This window comes from Choloepus didactylus, chromosome 3 (genome assembly GCF_015220235.1).
Source record: "Choloepus didactylus isolate mChoDid1 chromosome 3, mChoDid1.pri, whole genome shotgun sequence".
NCBI classification, from domain to species: domain Eukaryota; kingdom Metazoa; phylum Chordata; class Mammalia; order Pilosa; family Megalonychidae; genus Choloepus; species Choloepus didactylus.
The window spans coordinates 47,908,014-47,926,188 of NC_051309.1; the positions used below are offsets into that span (position 1 = coordinate 47,908,014).

At 38.2% G+C, this 18,175-nt stretch overlaps 1 protein-coding gene and 1 pseudogene across 1 annotated transcript in view; one reads left to right on the plus strand and one right to left on the minus strand.

Annotated features, from left to right (window-relative positions):
• KCTD8 (potassium channel tetramerization domain containing 8) overlaps positions 1-18,175 on the minus strand; it is a 290,621-nt gene that overhangs the window by 255,979 nt on the left and 16,467 nt on the right. The gene's annotated exons all lie outside the window — the stretch shown is intronic.
• LOC119529363 lies at positions 3,095-5,903 on the plus strand (annotated as a pseudogene).

The following is an 18,175-nucleotide window of genomic DNA, read 5'->3' on the forward strand; positions in this document are numbered from 1 at the left end:
ATACATTATTTCTCTATGCTAGAAATAACCAAGTAACCAGTTAGAGAAATAAAATGCTACTCAAAATAGAAAAATAAAGTCTACAAAGCAGAAATCAACTTAAGAAAGAATACACAAAACAGTAAGAAAAATACTGTGGTATGCACAAGAACTAAACAAATGGAACAAAATAGAGAGACTCAGATCTCTCTGATGCATAAAAGAGAATATAATATATGAATAAGGTCATATCACAAATCAAGGTGATAAATAATGTGGTATCATAAATAAGGATAAAAGAATAAATTGTATAGCAGGTAGGAAAAAAAATTAAAAAAGATTCCTATTTAATACCACATACAAAAGATGGTTAAAAATCCTTAATATGAAAAGTAAAGCTGTGAATTTAATAAAGAAAAATCCTGTACAATGTCTTCCTTGACATTTTCAACATCCTGTGAAGGTAGTGGAGACCTAACCATTACTTTGAGGATTAAAATAGGCCTAGGCGATTGGGCTGGGTGATAACGAAATCACAAGTCAGAGACAAATTAGGGCACATGAAACATAATAGAAATTAATTTGTATGTTCTATTAAAAATTTTTAAAAACACAAATATGAAGCATCTTTTTTTTTTATTTTGCATATAAGCATAATCTGCTTAAACTGTAGATAAATTATGACCAAAGCATTTTCCAATGTTTACATACAGTAAAGAACAAGTACCTTAAGGAGTAATTACTGTCAGTGCATAACCTGGTTAAATTGTAGATAAATTATGACCAGAGCATTTTCTAATGCTTACATACAGTAAAGAACAAGTACCTTAAGGTGTAATTGCTGTCAGTGCAGTTTCATTTGTGGTAAGAGATGATGGCGTTTATAAAAAATAGTTTGATTTTGAACACTAAATGTTTCTGGGGAAAGAACAGTGCCCTGGAAGTCAGAAGGACTAGATTCCAGTCCCTACTTTGTCCCTAATCAGAATTATGACTCTCACAAAATAACTTAACTTCTGTGGGTTTCAGTGTCTTCATACATGAGTGAGTAAATTATATCACATTAGAGTTATCAATAATTTTTTTTGCATTATAGACTCCTTTGAAAATCTCATAAATACTATGGAACTTCTCCCCCCAAAATGGGCAGACAATTATCAAATTTGTAAATCAAATTTCAGAGGATTCATTAATCTGCAAAAGGTCCCTGTACCTCAAATTAAATACTTCTAAACTAGAAAATATCTACAATTCTTTTCAACCCTAAAAGAAAACGAAAGGGAGGAATGTGTCAAGGCAGATTATTAAGTTTTTGGCTTGTGTACCAGAATCCAGAGAAGGGCCATTTCCTGAAATTGGCAACATGAAAATAGAAACAGCTGTTGCTAGGAGTAAGCACGAGGAAGGAAGGAGAACATGAATTTTGGACTTGTTAATGTGTGCATATGAAATTAGATATGAGATGCCTCTGACATATCCACATGGAAATCTTAAGTACGATCTGGATATACCAGTAGGTATGGCACTATATAAGTGATCATTGCATCTTAATGATTAGATTCCTCAGGGACATGGGAGTTTTGAGAAAGGAGAGAGAACAAAATTTAAGTAATTCCAATATTTAAATGCTAGGTAGAAAATGATGTGCCATTACAAGAGAAACAAAAAAGAAGCACCAAAAAAGGTAAGCATAGTATGGTGTTATTAAAACAAGAACCCTAAAAATGTCACTTCTGGATGGATGTTGATCTACTCCTTCCTCAGCTGTGACACTGGTTCATGCTGTTGTACAACGCTTGGATAGAGGAACACACATTAGATTTCAAACACTCAGGCACAAGTTAAATAGCCATATGCACAGAAACCAAGAGAAAGGGTGTTTCAAGAAAGAGTAGCCAACAATGTCAAATGCTGGCAAGAAGTGAAATAAATGAGGAAAAAAAGATGGTTGTTGGATTTAACAACATGGATGGAAGACGGTGGTGACCACTGAAGGGGCAGTTTTAAAGGCATGTTGGGGACAAAAAGTCAGAATGGATCATGCTGAGATGTGAGCAAGAGAAAAAAATGAAAACACTGGCATTAAAACACAGCCATTCTTTCAAAAAGTTCAACTGTATAAGGTGGTAGTTGGATAAGAATAAGGAATAACTTCTAGGATATTTCAGCATTGTCTTTAATAGAAGGAACTTTGATAGGTTTGGAAGCTAATTGGAAGGATACAATTAAAAGGGAGAAGTTTAATGTTAAAAAAAAAAGATATAGTCATTACTGTAAAATTCCTAAGAAGATGGGAGGTGATAGGATACAGAGCATAGAGGGAGAACCACCCTAGGATAGAAGAAATAGTTTCTCTACTACTGTAAGAAAATGCAGGACAAAAAAGATGGATTCTGCTGTGGACAAGAGTACACCACTGGCAGCAGGAAAATGACTGAACGCAAAGGCTTCATTTTCCCTGTAAAGAGACAGGCAAAGACATTTGACTATCAAGAACAGGCAAGGTAAAAAACAAAAAAAAAAAAGTTATAATAGAAACTTATTGTGACAATTAGAAGAATTTACCAGAGAACTATAAGAGAATTGCCAAAGAGTTCTAAGGGTGTATTTAAAGTTACTGTTCTTGGATTTATAGGGGAAATATTCTGCTCTGCTGTGTGACTTTCTCCAGCAGTTTTAGGTGGATTGGTATACAGTAGGGAAAAGTTACTACTTTGGTCTACTCAGGGTTGGGGTCACAAGAGCGACTGAAAGAAAAAAGAAGAGGAGCAAGAGTGTTTAGGATATTGCCAAGAATGCCCTGGCAATAATAGACCTGGAACCTAAGCTAGATAACAAGGGCAATTGATGAAGAAGCCTGACAGACTGAGAGGAAGTGGAAGGGTCAACGAAGCCCCTCATGAGTTCTCAGAATAGTTGTAAGAGAAAGTGAATAATGCTTTCAAAAGTAGAGCAGATTTTGTGTTGGCTGGAGCCGAAGGAATAAGACGGCGGCGTCAGCGGAGTGACAGGGGTTCCTCCGGGCGGGAGCCGGCGGCAGTGGCGGCATCGGTAGCGCCGCCCTAACTCGCCGCGCCCCTTTTTCAGTCCGCGACGTCGCCGCGGGAGGCAGCAGCGGCCGCCCAGAAACAAGTGGCCCAGCCTGGTAACCGTGAAAACCCGCTTAGAAACTGCGGCCTGGCAAAAAGGAGCCTGATTGAGAGGCGGCGATCAGGTTTCCCTCGGACGATTTTGGACCCTGTAACGTCGAGAAAGAGCCTCCGTTTTCCGTTTCCTGCCGCCCTTCTCCGCAGCCTTGCTTCGTGGACGGGCCCCGGAGGCCCTTGTCCTCCCAGAGGTGTTGGGGCTTGGCCCCAGCCCTCCATTTTCGTCTCTCAGGATGGCGAGCAGCAGCGGCTCCAAGGCCGAATTCATTGTCGGAGGGAAATATAAACTGGTATGGAAGATCGGGTCCGGCTCCTTCGGGGACATTTATCTGGCGATCAGCATCACCAACGGCGAGGAAGTGGCAGTGAAACCAGAATCTCAGAAGGCCAGGCATCCCCAGTTGCTGTACAAGAGCGAACTCTATAAGATTCTTCAAGGTGGGGTTGGCATCCCCCACATACGGTGGTATGGTCAGAAAAAGACCGCAATGTGCTAGTCATGGATCTTCTTGGACCCAGCCTCGAAGACCTCTTCAATTTCTGCTCAAGAAGGTTCACGATGAAAACTGTACTTATGTTAGCTGACCAGATGATCAGTAGAATTGAATATGTGCATACAAAGAATTTTATACACAGAGACATTAAACCAGATAACTTCCTAATGGGTATTGGGAGTCACTGTAATAAGTGTTTAGAATCTCCAGTGGGGAAGAGGAAAAGAAGCATGACTGTTAGTACTTCTCAGGACCCATCTTTCTCAGGATTAAACCAGTTATTCCTTATTGACTTTGGTTTGGCCAAAAAGTACAGAGACAACAGGACAAGGCAACACATACCCTACAGAGAAGATAAAAATCTCACTGGCACTGCCCGATATGCTAGCATCAATGCACATCTTGGTATTGAATAGAGTCGCCGAGATGACATGGAGTCATTAGGATATGTTTTGATGTATTTTCATAGAACCAGCCTGCCATGGCAAGGACTAAAGGCTGCAACAAAGAAACAAAAGTATGAAAAGATTAGTGAAAAGAAGATGTCCACTCCTGTTGAAGTTTTGTGTAAAGGGTTTCCTGCAGAATTTGCTATGTACTGAAACTATTGTCGTGGGCTGCACTTTGAGGAAGCCCCGGATTACATGTATCTGAGGCAGCTGTTCCGCATTGTTTTCAGGACCCTGAATCACCAATATGACTACACATTTGATTGGACAATGTTAAAGCAGAAAGCAGCACAGCAGGCAGCCTCTTCCAGTGGGCAGGGTCAGCAGGCCCAAACCCCCACAGGTTTCTAAGCATGAATGACAGAAGAAGCAGAGCAGATGATCGGAGCAGCATTTGTTTCTCCCCAAATCTAGAAATTTTAGTTCATATGTACACTAGCCAGTGGTTATGGACAACCATTTACTTGGTGTAAAGAACTTAATTTCAGTATAAACTGGCTCTGGGCAGCATTGGTGGTGCTGTATCCTGAGTTGTAGCCGCTGTAATTGTGAATATTAACTGAGATAGTGAAACATGGTGTCCAGTTTTCTATTGCATTTTTTCAAGTGGAAAAGTTAACTAAATGGTTGACACACACAAATTGGTGGAGAAATTGTGCATATGCCAATCTTTTGTTAAAACTTGATTTTGAACTATTCTGCTTTGAGATCTCATTTCAGAAGAACGGCATGAACAGTCTTCAGCCACAGTTGTGATGGTTGTAAATGCTCACAATTGTGCATTCTTAGGGTTTTTCCATCCCTGGGGTTTGCAAGTTGTTCACTTAAAACATTCTTAAAATGGTTGACTTCTTGTTTGCAAGCCAGCTGATATGGTAGCAACCAAAGATTCCAGTGTTTGAGCATATGAAAGACTGCCTGCTTACCTGTGCTAGAAATAACAGCATCTAAAGTGAAGACTTAAGAAAAACTTAGTGACTACTAGATTATCCTTAGGACTCTGCATTAACTCTGTAATGTTCTTGGTATTAAAAGAAAAAAATTGTCACAGAGATTTAGTTAACATCTTAAAATTGAACCATGCATGTATGTTGCTTAGATAAATGTAATCACTGTAAACATCTATATGATCTGGGATTTTGTTTTTATTTTGAAATGGGAACTTTTTGTTTATGAGTTCATTAAAAACTAAAAACTGTTTCTGTAAGGAGATTTTTTTAAACAAAAAATGCCTTGCTGACTCATAATGGAATCAAAGTCTCCCCACTTTTTTAATAGACTACTTCAAGCCATTTGTTAAGTAATAATCCTTTGCAAATCATTTTAGATTTAGTATTACAACTTTTCCTAAATTTCTTTTTAATTTTTTTTTAATCATCTGAAGGGGAAAGGCATTCTTTCATTTTTCTTTTTTTTAATGACTTGCAGGCCCAATACTTAGTACTACAACTGCCAGGACTTGGTATTATGACTCCTGCTTCCATTGACTTAACAGCTGGACTGATTTTGAATAAGAATTAAAGCATTAAAGGGTTGGACTACAAAAGGACATTTTCTTTAAAATCTTCGTGAAATGGCTATAACCATATTGACTCTTACTCTTGGAGAGCACCATGCTATGTGAGGTTCATGTGATTGCTGACCCTCCCTGGTCCCCACCCACTGCTGTAGGTTATTTGTGTGTGTGGGCTTCCTCTCTCAATCTCATTTGCGCATTTTCTTTTTCTCTCTCTGACCCAAGAGAAAGAAAAACTTACTGGCGATAATTCTTTAAATAGTGTAATTTATTCATTTATAGCATGTCGGAATAAATTAAAAGAACATTTGTCTGAAAACGCTGCCAGGAGCCTATTGTGTAAATGTGGGTATTTTGTACAATAACCTTGAAACTGTAAATCAACACATGCTTGGTTGAATTGTGTCAGGTTTAGTTTTTCTTTTAATTTTTATTGTTTGAAAACTACTTTAGCAATAATTAATTCCATGATTAATTACAACATTCTGCCATTAAGGGGTGTAATTAGTACCGTAATACTGCAGAAACCTTAATTATGAACTTTTGGGTTAGGCAGCTGCTTTGTTTCTTTTCTATTTACCCTTGTCAGTTAAGGTATTTGTTTCTTGACTAATAAACCCTATGATACTTTTAGCCAGAAATCAGTCTCATAAAGCTATTTTTAAGTATAGTTTGTGTAAAAATAAAAATGTTTAGCATTGGTAATAACTTTTCCAAGCTGAACTCCCTCTAGCAAGATTATTTTTCAGTGCTTTTATTTACTATGCACTTAGACTATGCACTTTTTCTGAAATATTTTTGTAACACTTAACTTTTTTGTATTTTTGCCATTTGGAAAGGTGGTGTAGTTGCTCTGTAATTAAGTTGCAGATTTAAAACTGCTGTTAGCTTTGTAAATCAAAATATAGGTGTTTGTCCTGATATATCGTCATTCCATCTGCAGCTGGAGCTGGAATCCCATTGATCTTCTAGCTACCATTCATTTTCTTCACAGTTCACAAAAGAACGTGAAATTCAGTGAATGCTGTTACTAATCCTGTCTGGAGATGAATCTCATTTCACCAAATTTAAATTATGTTTTTCCACTAAAATGATGGTACAAGTTGAAGACACATCACTCTGAAATTGGAAGACCTCACCACTTAAGTCTCCACAGTGGCTTACTCAGCTGAACTCTAGGTCACTACTCTTTACTTTGTTCACCCATTGAGGGGTGTGGCTTTTTTAAATGTTGGGAGATGGCCATTCTAACTACTGTTGAATGTCTGTTTTGGGGAAGGTGTAACAAGAAAATAAAAAAGAATATATATGAAGGGAGAGACTGGTTATCTCCTCCCATATGGTTGTGCTTAAAAAAAAAAAAAAAAAAAAAGTAGAGCAGTTGTGTGTATACGGCATATGGTCTATCTTTGTTGTCCTGCGTTAGTGACTAGAAAAATATTTAGAGCCAAAATTTGCCCCATCTCTAACACTGGAGTCTCACCTTGGTCATCTTTCTATCTAGAATGTTTATTGGTAAACCCCCTTCCACAAAGGCAGGTTTCAAAGAAAAGCAAAAATTCTCATGGTATGGCTACCAAGTTGGCATAATAAACTAGACTCATCAATTTCCTCCCACCTCTGAGTCAGCCCTTCTTAATCTTTGATATTCCTATGAGTTAAAGTCACCTTTTACTCTCCCCTTCCCACTTCCCTTGTATTCAATAATCACCTGTCCACAAGATCTGGTGATAATTTCTTCAAAGTGTCCCTCATATCTATCCCTTCTTTTCTATTTCCATCATCATCAGCTCAATTCAAGCTAGGACCATCTCATGCTTAAACTCTTGTGACTACCTCCCAGAAGACTTTCTTGCTATAATCCACTCCCTTCCTTCAAATCTTTCCTTGCTTCAGTGGCTTTAATATTTGCCATTATCCTCAGGATAATGGATGGTCTTATTGATTTTGTCTCCCCACTCACACTGTAAGCTCCTTGAAGGTAAGGAGGCTATCTATGATAAATACACATTGACAGCCTCTTTAAATAATCTAGTTTGTAATTATTGATCAATAAATACCCCTACTTTAACCAGTAACTGAATTCTAACAATGTTTTACATAACACCCAGCTTTGTCAAAAGCTCAATAAAAAAATGCCTTAGTCTATGTATTCCAAAGAATATTGTCATCTCCTGTATCCAATTTTAATAAAATAACTTTTGACAGATATACTCCTAGGTGGCCAGTACTCTATGGCAGATTTCAGTCATTTCTCTAAGGTGATGTTTGGTGGCACTTGAGGTATTCCTAACCCAGCCATATTTGTGACTTCAAGCTTTTACAGACTGATATTCCCTCCACATTGCCATGATGATTCTACAAAGTAATCTGTAATTTTTTATTTGTGTCATGGCACTTGGACAGTTTAACTCTTGGTCAAGAAACAGTAAAAGTTGAAAGCGTGAGCCTCTGTAGTCTCTGAGGTATTAGAGCATGTGCCATCCAAGATAAAATTCTGAAGTACATGGATTTTTTTTTCACAAATGAAGTTCTGCTTTATCCCATGTTCCTCTGAGACAGCTTTCCCTCTATACCTAATTCAGGTATAAAATATCTTTCTGTTCTTATTAAACAGCTCTTTAAGACAGTATGCCAACTCTCTATATCTGTATCTATAATCCAATATACAGAAATATATATCATTTATTGGCTTGCAATTTTTAATAACTGGATTTATTTTAATTATAAAGAAATGTAAGCTGCAATTAAAAAGATTTACAAAATGTAAGAAAGAATGAAAGTTATTTAAATACCCATTATCCTACAATCCAGAGAAAACTACTGAAAAATATAAATGGATTTTCTTCCAATCTTTTTAATGCATGAACATTTATTTGCTTCTTTTTAAACAGCATTCTAAGCATACAGATCTCTGTCCTGATTTTTTCCACTTAATATTTTAGCAAGACCTTAATTTTTCTCAGAATCTACTTGCTTATAATTAGACAAGTTCTTAAACGTTAATCTGAAAAGCTTCTTAAGTATATTCCCAAGTACCATCCCCCACAGATATTATTAAGTAAGGAAAGATATTCTATTTTAACCAACATCCTGAGTAATACTGTTAACAAGTGCCTTAGACTATCATAGCATTTTTGAATTTTTTACTCATGCTAGAAGTAACTGGCTGCATCAACCACTCTTTTGTTAGAATCCTTGACTGGCTCTGCATTCTTCATATTACCCACACTAAAAATCCACAAGCATGGATCAAGCCCATTGTCCACCCTCTCTACTACTGCTTCCACACCAGAGACTATCTCCCAGTCATGTGACTTGTTACCACTAAAAATTTATAATTTTTAAAATTATCTCTAAGGTCACTAATGAGTTCCTAATTGGTAAATCCAGTTGACACCTTTTAGTCTTAATCTATAGTCAACTCTGCAGCATTTATGCTCCTAAATATTCACATCCTTGTGCTTATGACTTGTTCATATAGTTTCCATAACCACTTCTCTCATCTGACACTTCTAACATCAAACTAATCTTATTTCCAGGTTCCTCTTTATCTGCGCTTAGCACAGTTCTCTTGCTCTACAATCTCCGAATCATTCATCTAATCTCCAGAACCTATATAGGGGAAATTTCCACCTGAAAGTTACACAGATACCTCAAATTTAATGGGTCCAAAACTGAGCTTATCTCTTCCATAGGGATGGGGATCCTTACTCCTCCAGTATACCCTATCTCAGATAAAGCCATTACCAACTCTAGAATCATCCTCTATATCTCTTTCTCCCTCATCCCTACATCCAACAGGTCACAAAGTTTGAGCTAAGAGAAGGATCAGATTATCAAATCAGACTCATAACGAATCAGAGATCAGAGTATCAAGTGCCACTGATAATTTCAAGTCAAAGCAAAGAGAGGTCTGGGATATCCCACATGGCTTCCAGATACTTCTTTCCCACATGGAACATTCACTCTCTGGCCCATAATAACTGATGAGATCTCCAAAGGAGGTTTTATGGAACTCCCCACAAAGACAGGCTCACATAAACTTCTACACTTTATATCCTCAGAGAAATGCATATCTTGTATGATGTCCCCCAGGGAGCCATGACTCATAGATTCTGCACTTATTTACTATGAGGTCATTTTCTCCTTGAAACATTGTTGAAGTGTTTGTTTGGAGATCCAGTTGGTAAGATTAGACTAGGACACCTGCCGCCTTTTCTTTCTCACAAGGCATCCACCTGGTAAAGTGGTAAATGAATCACAGGATTGATGTCAGATTTTCTAATGCCTTCCTTCCAAAATTCAGTTGAGTATGCCAGCTACATAGAACTAGAATTCATCCCTTTCTCCCCATCTCCACTAGAGCACATTGGCTCATCCCTAGCCTGAACTTACCAACAGCCACCAACTAGCCAAGTCATTTTAGCTTCTCCACCAATGTCACTCTGCAGCCATAGTTGCTTTTTGAAAATTCTCTTTTGATCATATCAAATTCTAGTTTAAATTCTTTAGTCTGATTGCTAAAATGCTGCATCATCTTTTGTCTGTCTACATTTCCAGGTTTTTTCCAAATACATTCCCTAATACTTTTCTAAATAAAACTAATACTTTGAACATTGCCATGCCTAGGAAGGCTCTCAAACTCCCACTCCATCACTTACCTGGATGCCCACAGTTCCTGTAACAATTTGCAAATGTCACCTCCTCTCTTATGCCTTCCCTGAAACCTACATCCAGTTTTGGCAATTATCACCTCTTCTGTACTGCCATTGCTCTTTATAAATAAGTGAAATAGTTAACCTTATTAAACTTTGATTTTGAATAAGGTACTGTGTCAGGTGCTTTATGTACATCACACCATTTAATTCATAGACCAACCCTCTGAAATACATACTATTATTCTAATATTGTTAAACAAAAGGAACTAAAGTTTGGAGAAAAAAAAAACTTGCTCAAAGTCACACAGCTATTAAGTAGCTGGGTTAGTATGTGAACCAGTTCCTTGTTTACTCCACAGCTGTCATCCTTAAATTCAGTCATAAGATTTCTCTACTCACCCGTCATACAGCCTCCCTAATTAAATCAACAAACATTTGTTAAGTGATGATTTGATGCCAGTCACAGTGTGAGGCTTTAGTGCATAAGAGATGGATAGTACATCTTCTTTAGCCAAAGAAATTACCAGTTTTTATTTCATTTACAAAATGCACCTAATAGCACCCTTCACTACAACAATCCAGAAATAGTACTATATGTCAAAGTGTGAGACCTCACCATATAGGGCAGATCTAATAACTACCCTCTTACCTTGATTGGCCTAGACAGGCTCCTCATGTTTTACCATAAATTTCTCTGGGAAGTTAAAATCACCTAGTAATTCCTGTCATTCATGGACTTTTGTGGGAATTATTTGTTACAATTACAGGCATTAATATTGCCTATAATTTTTCTATATTTGCCCTAGGCCTCACACTTCACTGACTTAAAGTCAAATTCCAATGCCAAGCAATAATTGTTCATCTGGCAAGTAGCTGGGTTAGAACCTTTAGCTGCTTCCTACCTGTTACGGAGGAGATGAGATGATAGCTTAGTCAACTTCTTCCCTGCATTTCACCTCAAGCAATTTATGTCTTGTAGTTACTGGTACAATTTATATAGTAAAATTCAACTCAGGAGCTAAAACATCTTAGACGTATCATCTCATTTATGCTCAGATTATTCATCAGATAGGACATGGGGAAATAATCTCAGAGTACTTAAATGACTTGCACAAAGTCAATAACTAGAGAATGGCAGAAGCAACAGGGAAGCCAAGATCCTCTCTCTTTAATCTTTCTATCCATATGCACTTTTAATGTGCATATGATTGTCCGGCATTTTATGATAGTCCGGCATTTTAGCAGATATTCTTTTATCCTGGAATCCAATATGCATATTTTCAAACTTACATACTTCTACAATATAAATATCCCTAAGTGTATTTTTTATTTTCCAAACTGATATCCTTTTCGTACTTTTTCCTCATTGATAACTTCCAAATAAGTAGAGAAAATTATGAGATTAAAATTACAAGCCCTATTTCTATTACACAGTCATCAGGAAATAAGGAAATGCCATCACTAAAGCTTCTACAAAGCAGTGATATCCTTGCAGACATGAGATGTGTAAGAATATGAATATATTTGTAGGTACTTTAATCACCTTTCAAATGTTCTTCCCAAATTCAAAGGAGACAAGGAGTGTGTGGGGCACAGTGGATGCACCTGATGAATATTAGCATATGGAGGCTACATGGCTAAAATCTAAATATCTTAATTCTGCTGAATTGGACTTCTGGGAGGGGTCCGTGTTGCCCCAATCAGTTGTCCTCTCACAGACTTCAATTCAGAATTCAGGTGAGACAGGGTGCAGGACATCCATGTTATTGCTGAAGGGGAAGACTCTTCAGCTGTGCTGGCAGCTTCTTTATTCTATATTTCCTGATTGGGGCAAAGGCAGTGGCTCCTTTGATGGCCAGTTCTACTGTGTGGTTTGAAGCCTTACCTAGGAGCTTAGCCTGGAGTCCATTTCTCAGGCTTCCTATGATTCTATGAGATATGTATGCCCATATACATACTTCTGCTTGAACTAACTAGAGTGCATTCAGTTGAATGCAAAGAAATATGACTACTAGAGATTACAGTACCTAGCTGCAATTAAAAAAAAAAAAAAAACTAAAATGTGGTATGGGTTTAATACAGCAGGAAGGCAGTCAGGTGACAGGCCACAAGGATAAAGATATTACAGATAGGAAAGTAGGCACAAATTATGTGATGGTCAGCATTTGGTCAAATTATGATCTGCTGTACCTTAGAAGCAGATCACATACCAACTAAAGCTATAGTATGAGATAAAACGCTAGGAAATTTTAGAAAGTTAGTGTATTACATGCTTCCTGCCTCTATCAGCAAAGTCTTATGAGAAAGATGAAAAAAGAACCACCTAGCAAACCTGTCAGAAGAACTAGAAGAGAACACAGCTCTTCTAAGGAAGATGTTCTTTCTCCCCTTAGCCTGCAGCCTGCAATAGAAACTGAAAGAGTGTCCCAGAACTTGGAAACATGTGGAGCTGAAAATTCCACTGTTTCTATACCACAAGCCAAAGCAGTTAAAAGTTGTAACTACACAAGAGCAACAATCCTCAAATGGGGTGTGTCAAAAAAGCACCAAGTTTCTCATTGACCAAAAACTGGACAGTTTGAGCATGCAAAATAATAAATACCAGTGGCTAAAACAATGGGATATATAAAAATCCATGATTTCAGAACTACTTGAGAGAAAGACAGAAAGGCAGAAGCAGAGACAGAGAAGAATAGGAAGCAGAAAAGGAGGAGGTCTATGATGATGAGGGAAAAGAGGAAAGGAAAGCACCAAAACACAGAAAATAATAACAACAACTCACTATCATTGGAAGTTACTAGGAAACCAACTCCTTACTCTGAAAAATGGCGATAAATGAGAAAAAATTATGCATTTGCCCTGCCTTTCTGTAACCTAGACTTCAGAGGTAACAAATGATTATAATTACTGAATCATTATAAAGATGTCTTTACTTTCTAGTGTACTGTGGAGTAGTCAAAAGTAAATACTGAAACTACTGAAATTCACTGAACTATAATGTAGATGCCTTGATCTTTGATGATGACACTGTATTGTATTACTATATCATCTTAGCCTTCTGACTGTAAAGCCTCACGATAACTCATGACTGGCCCCATTTGTACCCCCTTATCTTGTTTTCCAAATTTGAAGTCTTGTGATTTTGTAGACAGCCCCTTAATGTTCATTAATGAAGGAACCTGAGTCAGCTCAGAACTAACCCATTCCAATTCCTAAGCTATCTTACTAGACAAAGCTAGTTCTAACCAAAATTGGCCCACCTGATATGTGCAATAGCTTAAACCTTAATCTAGAGGTGACCTATACCTCATTATAATACTAAAAAGCACACCCATCATCATGTTAAGGCCACTTCTTACATGTGTTCTATGACTAAGCATGTAATCAATCTGCACATTTAATAATTTGACTATCTCTAACTTTGTCATCTCAAGCCATTATACTCATTATCCTAAATCTGCCTGTCTTTGAATACTATAAAACTCAGAGTTACTGCAGTTTGGGGAGACAGATTTAAGGCTCAGAGGCCTTCTGTTCTCCTTGCAATAAAACTTTCTCCCTCTGAAAACCTGGTGTCATAGTTTGGCTGCTATGCACATCGGGCAGAGAACCCCCACGTTGATAGGAAACATTTCCTCTATGAACTATATTTCCTTAAGAAAAAGCTCATTACAAATTCTAGCCAGCAAATCTGGAAGAAATTATAAAATTAGGAAATCAAAAGTTTGCATTTCCTAAAGTAATATTTGAATCAGGCAATGATCATCAATGATAAAACCATTAGATGAAAGTTTAATCAGAACTAATGGAAAGATCAGACTGACACCACTCATACCTGTTGATTAATCTAAGTATTATTAAAAAGGCAATAGCTGGACATTGTATGCAAAATGGACCACACAGAATATTCTCACCAGGAACAAGAGAACCTGAATATATTCAAGCTAGAGTTAATGTCAACTTACTGAAACTATAGAGGACATGACACCACAAGAAAACAAGCAGTCTTATCCAAGGTATGGGGCATTACTCAGGTCAACAGACCCTGCTTCTGTAGCAAGTCAAAAGCATTACATGTAAAGAGAGAGACCCAGAGAAAGGGAGAGAGAGAGAGATGAGGAACATATCCTATAATAAGAGACAAGTTACATAAAAATAAAATTTACTTTCCTGAATTAAAAAAAAAAAAAACAAAAACCTGAGAAAAATATTTGTGAGACAATCTTGGAAATCGTTATGAAGAAGTATCAATAATGCCAAAAAAATTGTTTTTCTGTTAGAATTGATAGTAGAGTAGTGATTATATAAGAAAATATCCATTTTTAAATGTATTAAAGTATGTAGGGGTAAAATAACACTTTGGATTTGCTTTAAAATGCTTCAGCACAAAAATCTGATATATGATGCAATACTTTGATTATTGTTGAATGAAGGAAATGAATATATTGGAGATTTTTTTTAATCTTTCCTTTTTCATTATTTTAAAAATTGTTATAATATAAAAATTGTTATAATATAACATAATATAAAAATATGTTAGAAAACAACAGCAACAATAAAATCTAAGTGTGATTACAAAACTGCAGCTTAGGCAAGAAGTATGACTGTCACACAAAGGCAACTACCCTGCTGACAAAGTTGGCCTTAAGCCATTAATTTAAGAAAAGGGATGGATGATTCACAGGAACCATAAAATAGTCATTGGGCCTAAAAACTACATTACACAACAGTCTGGTTGCCCTTTTTCCGTCATGAAACTGACCAAGAGTACACTATGATTTTGAAGGAATTATTTCACTAAAGAAATTGCAAGACTGGCCATAATCAGCCTGTGGCTATTTAATCCCTAAAGCAATACCCAAGCCCCTGAACCTGCAGAATTTGGAAATGAGCTGTGAAATCCATGCAGCTGTAAAGAGGATATACTGCTTAAAGTCTACCTTGTATGGGCCACAGGGTACAATTAACAGGAAATAATCTCCCAGAACACATAGAAAGGACCAGAAAGGACAAGAAATGGACAAAGGAGTATCACTGAATGGCAGGATCAGGTGCTACCCGATAGGTTTAACAAGGAATTTATCTATCGACAATAAAGGGACCTGGGGCTGCTGTGCCATTCCATTCTACCATTCTTAGACAAAAGCCTTCTGAAATTACCCTGTTCCTATTTGTTATGGATTGAATCCTGCTCCCCACCCCACCCCCAAGACATGTTTAAATTCTAACTCCTGGTCCTATGAATATGAACCCATTTGTAAATATGGTCTCTGAAGATGTTATCAGCTAAGGTAAGGCCAAACTGAATCAGGGTTTGCATTAATCCTTAAGTCCTTACTTATAAGCAGAGGAAATTTGGACACATTTGGGAGGAGGAGCTCAAAGGAGACATATGGCCATGTGACAGAAACAGAAATTCAGTTATGGAATGTCCACAAGCATCAACAGAACACTACAGACTTCAGAAAAGGCGTGATCCTGCCAACACCTTGATGTGGGACGTCTAGCCTCCAAAACTGTGAGAAAATAAGTTCCTGTTGTTTAGGCCAACTAGTCAGTGTTATTTTTTATAGTAGCACTGGCAAACTAGGAGAGTTTTGGGTACTGGGAAGGAGGATGCTGTTTTAACAATACCTAAAAATGTGGAAGTGACTTTGAAGTTGCATAATGGATAGAAGCTGGAAGAATTCTGAGGCACTTATAAGTAAAAGCCTAGTTGCCTTGAAAGAAATTGTTGGTAGAAATATGGACATTAAAGACAGTTCTGGTGAGGGATTAGAAGGAAATGATGAATATGTTATTTAAAACCGGAAGAAAGGCATTTGTTGTTATAAAGTGGCAGAGAACTGGGTGAAATTGAGTTCTGATGTCACATGTCATAAGCAATGAACGTGGAAATTTACTGAAGAGATTTCCAAGCAAAGTGTGGAGGGTGCAGCCTTGTTTCTTCTTGTTGCTTGTAGCAAAATGTAAGAGAAAATAGGTAAATTAAGGACTGAACTGTTAAGCAAAAAGGAACCAGCACTTGATGATTTGGAAAATTCTCAGCCTGTCCAGATAGCCTGCCCCAGAAAAAGGGCTGATCATGTGGCTGAACAACTGTGCACTTAAGACATTAGGTGTAAGACTCATCAATCCATCAGCTATCTCAGAGGAAGTCAGGAATGGAGGTGCATTAACAAGGAAAGAGCTGTGGAAGATCCTTTGGTCTGCTAGCTTAGGCCCCCTTGAAGTGCATGGAAGACCAACAAGATTTTTAGAAATTCTGTATCAGCAGAAACTCTGCCAGTCTGGACTGGAAGGGCAGGCCAACCCCAGCCTTTGGAGAGGGTGGGCCTACCCAAGCTTTTGGACAAGGGAGGCCTCCACCCAGCTGTTCAGGGAGATCATGGCCACCACCTCAGTGTTTGGAAAGAGTGTGCCGCAGCCTATGTGTTTGGAAAGTGTGGGGCTGGTAGTTCAGCATACCTAGAGAATAAAGCATTAATCCAAAGATCCCTCTCAAGTCTTAAAATCTAATGGAACTTGACAGACAGAAGATAGAGAGGAGTGGAAGTTATTTAGTACCCCTGGAGCAACTAATAAACAATCAGGAACAACTAGTAAATGATGCAGATTAATTGCTGGGGGACAACCGTGACTGTCCACACATCATACACCAACCTGGATTGGGAGGAATGCCTGAGATCACAGCATAAAATCTGTAAGTAAAAACTGCAGACCCGAGCCAGGATCCCCCTCCCCCCATGGCAGCCGGAACTGCAAAGCCTTGCTGTGATAGAGAGCAGCACTCTATGAACAAGCAAATATACCTTAGTCCAGCTCCAACTGGGGTTTTAATTGGCAAATGTGGACTGGTCAATGCAAGCTGCAAATCCCCAACAAGCAGACAGAGGCTTTTAGTGATGATGGACCTTGAAGATCCAGGGGACCTGTCTGTCCTGGGAGGGGGAGCCCAGAGGATCAGGTGCTATCTCTGGCCAATGGGTGAAAATGGGGGCCATGGATGGGCCTTGAAAGGGGACTTTCTGTCCCTTTTTCACTTTCTCAACCTGAGTGGCTCAGTGGAGAAAACCTCAGCCATTTTCAGTTCGTAGCACCCTTACCCAGACAAGGGTGGAGATAAAAGAGTCAGAGAGACAAAGGACCTATTTAAATGCAGATGATAACTCCCTAGGGGGTGTATCTTCCCTAAGAGGAAGGAGATGGTGCCCAGCACTACAACCCGCCTCCCATTCAGAACCAGACACCAGAGCCTGGGGGGGAAACAGCCCAAAGAGAAACTAAGGAGGCCACACCTCCTTACATCAGTTAGGAGCTACAGGCTGACAGGCGCCACCTGCTGGGCAGCTTAGGAAAAGCACAGTGGCTTGATGCCTCACAGGGTGTGTCAATCTTCTAAGACACACCCTCAGGGAAACCTGATACTGAATATAGCCACCCTCTGGGACCTGAGACTGTTCTGGTCTGGGAAAAGCTGATTGGGGTAACCAAGGAAACAAGATGCACAGACAACAGAAAGCTACAACCTACACTAAGAAAACAAAGTTATGGTGTAGTCAAAGGAACGAACTTACACTTAACTGAGATACAGGAAATGAAACAACTAATGCTAAATCAATTCAAAAAGTTTACAGAAGATATGGCAAAGAGATGAAGCATATAATGAAAACACTGGGTGTACATAAGGTAGAAATCGAAAGTTTGAAAAAAAAACTGACAGAATATATGGAAATGAAAGGCACAGCACAACAGATGAAAGACACAATGGATACATACAATAGCAGATCTCAAGAGGCAGAAGAAAACACTCAAGAACTGGAGAACAAGACACCTGAAATCCTACACACAAAAGAAAATATAGGGAAAAGAATGGAAAAATATGAGCAACATCTCAGAGAACTAAATGACAACATGAAATTCATGAATA